Source organism: Mustela nivalis (genome assembly GCF_964662115.1).
Source record: "Mustela nivalis genome assembly, contig: HAP1_SCAFFOLD_572, whole genome shotgun sequence".
NCBI lineage: Eukaryota > Metazoa > Chordata > Mammalia > Carnivora > Mustelidae > Mustela > Mustela nivalis.
This window is the reverse complement of record NW_028136087.1, coordinates 269,940-276,676: the sequence shown is the minus strand read 5'-3', so window position 1 is coordinate 276,676 and position 6,737 is coordinate 269,940. Positions and strand designations below refer to the sequence as shown.

Sequence of the window (6,737 nt, the reverse complement as noted above, 5' to 3'; positions counted from 1 at the left end):
TGAGAGTATGGTGTGATGACTGAGCTCTTTCACTTTGAATTTAGTTACCAGACACCAAAGATGGGGTTAATACAAACTCAGTAAATTTGTTGGTGATAAATTCCTGGCACAAATGCCACATACATTCCTGGGCCCAGGAATGCCAAAATGTTCAGGCAGTAAAGCAATGATGCAGTCAGTAATTAGGATACCAAACAATGCTAACATCGTACTTAATCAAATCCAGAAGTTCTACCTTATTTAGTCCTATTATAGCAATCAACTATTTGATTATTTCTATCTCAGGCTTAAACTCCCAGGCAAGTTATCCAGCTTACTACTGCCTAGACTTAAGATTCAAATGAATTTAGTATTGGCAGTCACTTTTACGGTTAGATAGTTTTCTTCACTTCTGATACTTAAGATTAAAGATATTAAATTACTGGGACGCCTGGGTGGCTCAGTTGGTTGGGCAGCTGCCTTCGGCTCAGGTCATGATCCCAGCGTCCTGGGATCGATTCCCACATCGGGCTCCTTGCTCGGCAGGGAGCCTGCTTCTCCCTCTGCCTCTGCCTGCCATTCTGTCTGTCTGTGCTCGCTTTCTCCCTCTCTCTCTCTCTGATAAATAAATAAAATCTTAAAAAAAAAGATATTAAATTACCGACTTCCTGGTTGTTACCAGGTCTTATAGTACATACCCTGTATTTATAGATACAGGTCAAAGATAGCCAAGTGAGAGCTAGTAGCAGCATATCGACTTTTACTTAATAATTTTAATGTCATGTACCAAACTCTGAATAAAATAAAATGCCAAAATGGTATTTGTTACACTAAAGTTTAACACATAAATGACAACGAGAATTTCTCATATTGTCTGTCCCCAAATTCTCTAATATAATTTTATTTCCTGATACTAAAGCATGCACTTTGTTCAATGGAAAGGCATGAGTGTGTTATTTTGGTCACTAGAGGGCAGGAAATTAAAGTACATTATTTCCAAAACCCTTTAAAGATACATGTCATATTTAGGGAATCTTAATGATTTTCTGAAAGGAGAAAATAATCTGCTAAATACATATTTTCCCAGCAAATAATTCATAAACACTCATAAATATAACAAATAATAAGCTCGATTATTTTTGTTTTAATCATTTTTATAGGAAAGAAATAAATATTTCTATTGGATAATAATCTCAAGAATGCACATTTCCCCTAACATAATGTCTTCTGTTTAATAGTTTTCATTTGATGTTAAAAAAAAAAAAAAGTCCTTCCTTTCTGCTGTGACTATTCATATATTCAATGCGTTTCTTTTCTCAGAAGTTTATTTAATCTTGTTAAATGTTCATGGTTTATCTCCCCCTCCGATTTCCCCCAAGTCACTTCTGAGAGACTGTCAACTCTGAGAAACAAACTGAGGGTTTTGGAGGGGAGGGGAGTGGGGGGTTGGGTGAGCCTGGTGGTGGGTATGATGGAGGGCACATATTGCATGGAGCACTGGGTGTGGTGCATAAACAATGAATTTTGGAACACACACACACACACAATTTAATTTAATTTAATTTAATTTTAAAAAAGAATATATACGAGGCGCCGCCGGGGCCACCCCAGCCGCCATGTTCCCCCCGCCCGCGAGCTCGCTCCCCCCGCCCCCTCCCCTCCTTAACTGGACTCCCGCCCCCTCCCTCTCCCCCCGCACCCCCCAACCCCCGAGGTCAGGCGGAGGCTCTGCCAATGCGGCCGCAGCAGCTCAATCTCCCCTTCCGGGGAAGCCGGGAACGGGGACTTTGGAAAATAAGTGGATCGGCGGACGGGTTAGGGTCCCTGCTCTCCACCTGCGCGAGGGCGAAGTGACCAGGACGAGCCAGGGGCTGCGGAGGTGGGGGGGCGGTGTCTCGCAAGCGGGAGGGAGCCCCGGCTGCGCCGTGCGACTCGCTCTTTGGGCGGAGTGCGGCAGCGGACTGACGGACGGCGGGACGCGGGGACGCGGCAAACAAGGTCATTATCCGAGTGTTAGAGGTGATGGATCATCTTCATAGAGGGGAGTCAGTCGCTGCAATACTCCGTAACCGATCTCTAGTGGAAGAGGAGGACCAGCACATGAAATTGTCCCTTGGAAGCAGCGAAATGGGTCTCTCATCCCATCTGCGGTCTTCCAAGGCAGGGACCACACGCGTCTTTACCAGCAATACCCACAGTTCGGTGGTGTTACAGGGCTTTGACCAGCTTCGACTTGAAGGATTGCTTTGCGATGTGACCCTGATGCCTGGTGGCACAGATGACACCGTCCCTGTGCATAGAGTCATGATGGCCTCTGCTAGTGATTACTTCAAGGCAATGTTCACAGGTGGAATGAAAGAACAAGATTTAATGTGCATTAAGCTTCACGGTGTGAGCAAAGTCGACTTAAGGAAAATTATTGATTTCATTTATACTGCAAAGCTTTCTCTTAACATGGACAACCTTCAGGACACCCTCGAAGCTCCAGTTTTCTTCAGATTCTGCCGGTTTTGGACTTCTGCAAAGTATTTCTCATATCTGGGGTCACTTTAGACAATTGTGTCGAAGTTGGTCAGATTGCCAACACCTACAATCTGACAGAAGTGGATAAATATGTCAACAGTTTTGTCTTGAAGAATTTTCCCGCATTGCTGAGCACTGGGGAGTTCTTGAAGCTCCCTTTTGAGCATCTTGCCTTTGTGCTTTCCAGTAATAGCCTTAAGCACTGCACTGAACTTGAGCTCTTTAAGGCTACCTGTCTCTGGCTACGCCTAGAAGAGCCTCGGATGGACTTTGCTGCCAAATTAATGAAGAACATAGGATTTCCACTGATGACACCGCAGGAGCTCATCAATTATGTGCAAACCGTGGATTTCATGAGAACTGATAATACCTGTGTGAATCTCCTTTTGGAAGCCAGCAATTACCAAATGATGCCATACATGCAGCCAGTGATGCAGTCAGACAGGACTGCCATTCCCTCTGACACCACTCATTTGGTCACACTCGGAGTTCTGAGGCAGCAGCTGGTTGTCAGCAAGGAATTGCGCATGTATGATCAAAAGGCCCATGAATCGAAATCGTTAGCCCCCATGGATGCCCCACGGTACAAGCATGGCATTGCTGTCATTGGAAATTTCCTCTATGTCATCGGCGGACAGAGCAATTATGACACAAAAGGAAAAACAGCAGTCGATATGGTCTTCAGATTTGATCCTCGCTACAATAAATGGATGCAGGTTGCATCTTTAAATGAAAAGCGCACCTTTTTCCACCTAAGTGCCCTCAAAGGATATCTGTACGCAGTCGGTGGGCGAAATGCAGCTGGTGAACTGCCCACAGTGGAGTGTTACCATCCAAGAACAAATGAATGGACCTATGTTGCCAAAATGAGTGAACCCCACTAGGGCCATGCTGGAACTGTGTATGGAGGAGTCATTTATATTTCAGGGGGAATCACTCATGACACTTTCCAAAAGGAGCTCATGTGCTTTGACCCGGACACTGACAAATGGATCCAGAAGGCGCCGATGACCACGGTCAGAGTGTATGGTGGGCGAGAGGCTCTACGTCATTGGCGGCAATCACTTCCGAGGCACAAGTGATTATGATGATGTCCTAAGCTGTGAATACTACTCACCTATCCTTGACCAGTGGACCCCAATTGCTGCCATGTTAAGGGGGCAGAGCGATGTCGGGGTTGCAGTCTTTGAAAATAAGATCTACGTGGTCGGTGGGTATTCCTGGAATAATCGCTGTATGGTGGAGATAGTGCAGAAATATGACCCTGACAAAGATGAGTGGCATAAGGTGTTTGATCTCCCAGAGTCCCTTGGTGGCATCCGAGCTTGTACACTCACGGTGTTCCCTCCCCAAGAAACCACACCATCACCTTCTAGAGAGTCCACCTTTTCTGCACCTTAAGATCAACCCCGCCCCGCGACTAAGATGCTGTGTTCCTATCTTTGCAGCGTGTCATGAATTCTCTTCTTTTGCGCCCCCTTTAGTAGTGTATGTAAGGATTAGCCTCCAGTAATTGTTACAGATATTGGGAAAAAAAAAAAAAAAGACAACATTGATATTATTTGTGCTGTTTCTTTGGCTTAGAGTGTTTATAAAGTTGGTAACAAAACCATTCTGGAAATGTATCCCATTGAAGCTGATGTTTAACATATAAAAACAAAACAAAACAAAACACACACACACACAAAACCCACAAAAAAAAAAAAAAACCAACCCAAGATATTGTCTATAAAATGTTTCTTCAGTACTTTTTCGATGCTGTGTATTGGGTGTAAGGTATTTGTCATCTTACATTAGAAAGCCCAGCGAACCAACTCGAAGGTGGATTGTAGTAAGTGTACAACTGTGCTAACTCGGCTTCAAAATAAAAAGTTTTCCTTTCATCTTTGACTGTGAGATGTCGAAGGGAGGCAGCTTGCTCTAACAGGAAACAATAGACAAAAGGTTGCCAACTCGCATGAGCTACCTCCCTCTTTTCATAAAGTATTTTTGACATATCTGTCAACCCACCTATCTGCGTGGGTGCATTGAAAACATAGGAAGTTTCTTAGACACACAGGAGAAATAATAACTGAAATTCACCAATATTAATAATAATAAAAAGAAACAGCATGACCCCTCTGCTTAGAAACAAGAGTTCGGGGTTTCTAAAGTGTGTATAAATACATACACACATGTACATTGAGCAGACACAAAATTTTAAAAATGGAATGTCACATCAAATAAACCTGAATGATCTTTTAAAATTTCTACCAAAAAGCAGCTTCCGTTAAAATGGGAATTCAGTAGCACACATGGAAAATCCTACTGAATTTAGGTGGACAAGGGCTAGAAATGTTGAGCAACTAAATTTGTCACTTGACCAAATTTTTCCTTCCGAAACTGTAATCTATGCCTTCTCATTTGCTGTTAAGGTAACTTGCATATTATCTGTGTTCTGTATACTCTCAATTCATAAGGTTATTTAGTACAAAGTGTAGCAGCCTCCCCTGGGGAGCTGCTTTTGCTCAGTGATTTCAACTTCCATGTTTTATCTCTTTTTGTTCAATAAAAAAGCATTTAATGTCAAAAAAATAAAAAATAAAAAAAATAAAAGAATATATACACATAGATATAGCATCAGCTAATTCAGATTCTTTAGAATATTTGGCATGAAGCCAATAAGAGTTTAATTCATATGAAAGAACAGGCCCATTAAGAATATTTATGTTATAATCAAACATAATTATAAGTAAAAATTAAACAAAATTAAAATAAATTATAATAATTATAATAAAAATTAAAAAATTAAAAATAATAAATAAAAATGTAAAAATTAAAATAAATTATAAACAAAATTAAAATAAAGCTCAATTGTTTTAGCTTAATAATTTTAGTTGGAACTAGAATGTAAATAATGAAAAAAAAATATTTTTCATAATGGCCCTTTCCATGAAATTACTTGATTGTTTATTACTTTAAATGACTGTTTTTTTTTTTGTAATGGATAATCCTAAGTTCATTTTATAATAATTTAAAATTTTAATTTCCAGCTAGTTCAATTTAATAAAATACAAAAAATGTGGAAAAAAATCTTGTTAAATGTTCAGTTTATGACTTAAATTTCAAATGATGGGACTCTGTTCATTGATTTCCAGTCATCTTCTGAACAGCCTTCTGGGTGCTCTTCCATTACTAGCACACCTGTCAATGCCTTTTTGCACGAGACCTCTACCTAAGTGCCCGGAAAGATGTTTATACACCTAACATTTCTGGAATTACCCACTAAATGAGCCAGACAGAGCTCAGTTCCTTCCTATATCCCTTGGATTCAAAACACAAAGCTAAAGTTAGAAATTGAAATAGCTAAACAAAACAAAGAAAAATGATCAAATCAGGAGTCCTGTGGACAGAGAACTCAAATCAGGTGATCTAAGGCTTTCTTTTCACTGATCATTTGTCTCAAACCTAGTGTGGTAGGCTGAAAAATTGTCTCTCAGAACCTATGAGTATATTTCCTTCCACTGTAAAGAGACTAGCAGAGATTATTAAGATTAAAAATCTTAAAATGGAGAGCTGCTTTGGATTATCCAGGTGGACCAGTCTAGTCCCATGAACTCAAATTCAGAAGAGGGAGGCAGAAGGAGGGAGTTCCAAAACATGAAATGGAAGGCAGAGGGGAGATAAGAAGTGTGAGAGGGGACTGACCATTGCTGGCTTTGTAGAAGAGACAGGACCACAGGCCAGCAGAACCTCAGTGCTCCTCAATTGAGAGCTAGAAGAAAATAAAGACCATGGAACAGAATTCTGCCAATCACCTGAAATGAACAAGGAAATAGATTCTCCCTTAGAGTCTCCAGAAAGGAACACAGCCTTAAGAAACCTTTCGTTTAGCTCTGTGGAACCTGTTTTGGGCTTCTGATCTACAGAACTGTAAGGTAATTTATTTGTGTCATTTAGCTGCTACATTTGTGGGAATTTGTTAGGACAGCCCTAGGATGCATCAGGCCACTGCTGATGGGATAGGAGAGTTGTCTCTTCCAGGTCCCATTCAATGCCTTCCTTAGTTTTGCATGGTGCTCTCAGATTCTAGAACATATCCCAAGTTTTTCAGCTCACCCACAACTCGGCTAAGTCTTTCTGCAGGAGATGGTGCCTGAGTCTTGTAGGAAAAGTTAGCCAAAAGAAAAGGGATTTGATCCAGGTGGGAGCCATTCATAAATTGTTAGGTAGAGTTCTAGACAAAGTTTAAGTTT

The 6,737-nt window shown here is 41.0% G+C and overlaps 1 pseudogene across 1 annotated transcript; it reads left to right on the top strand.

Annotated features, from left to right (window-relative positions):
* Positions 1–1,936: 1,936 nt before the first annotated feature.
* Positions 1,937–4,032, top strand: LOC309857269 (kelch-like protein 13 pseudogene; annotated as a pseudogene). The gene has a single exon. The product of its transcript is annotated as a kelch-like protein 13 pseudogene (transcript).
* Positions 4,033–6,737: the final 2,705 nt, after the last annotated feature.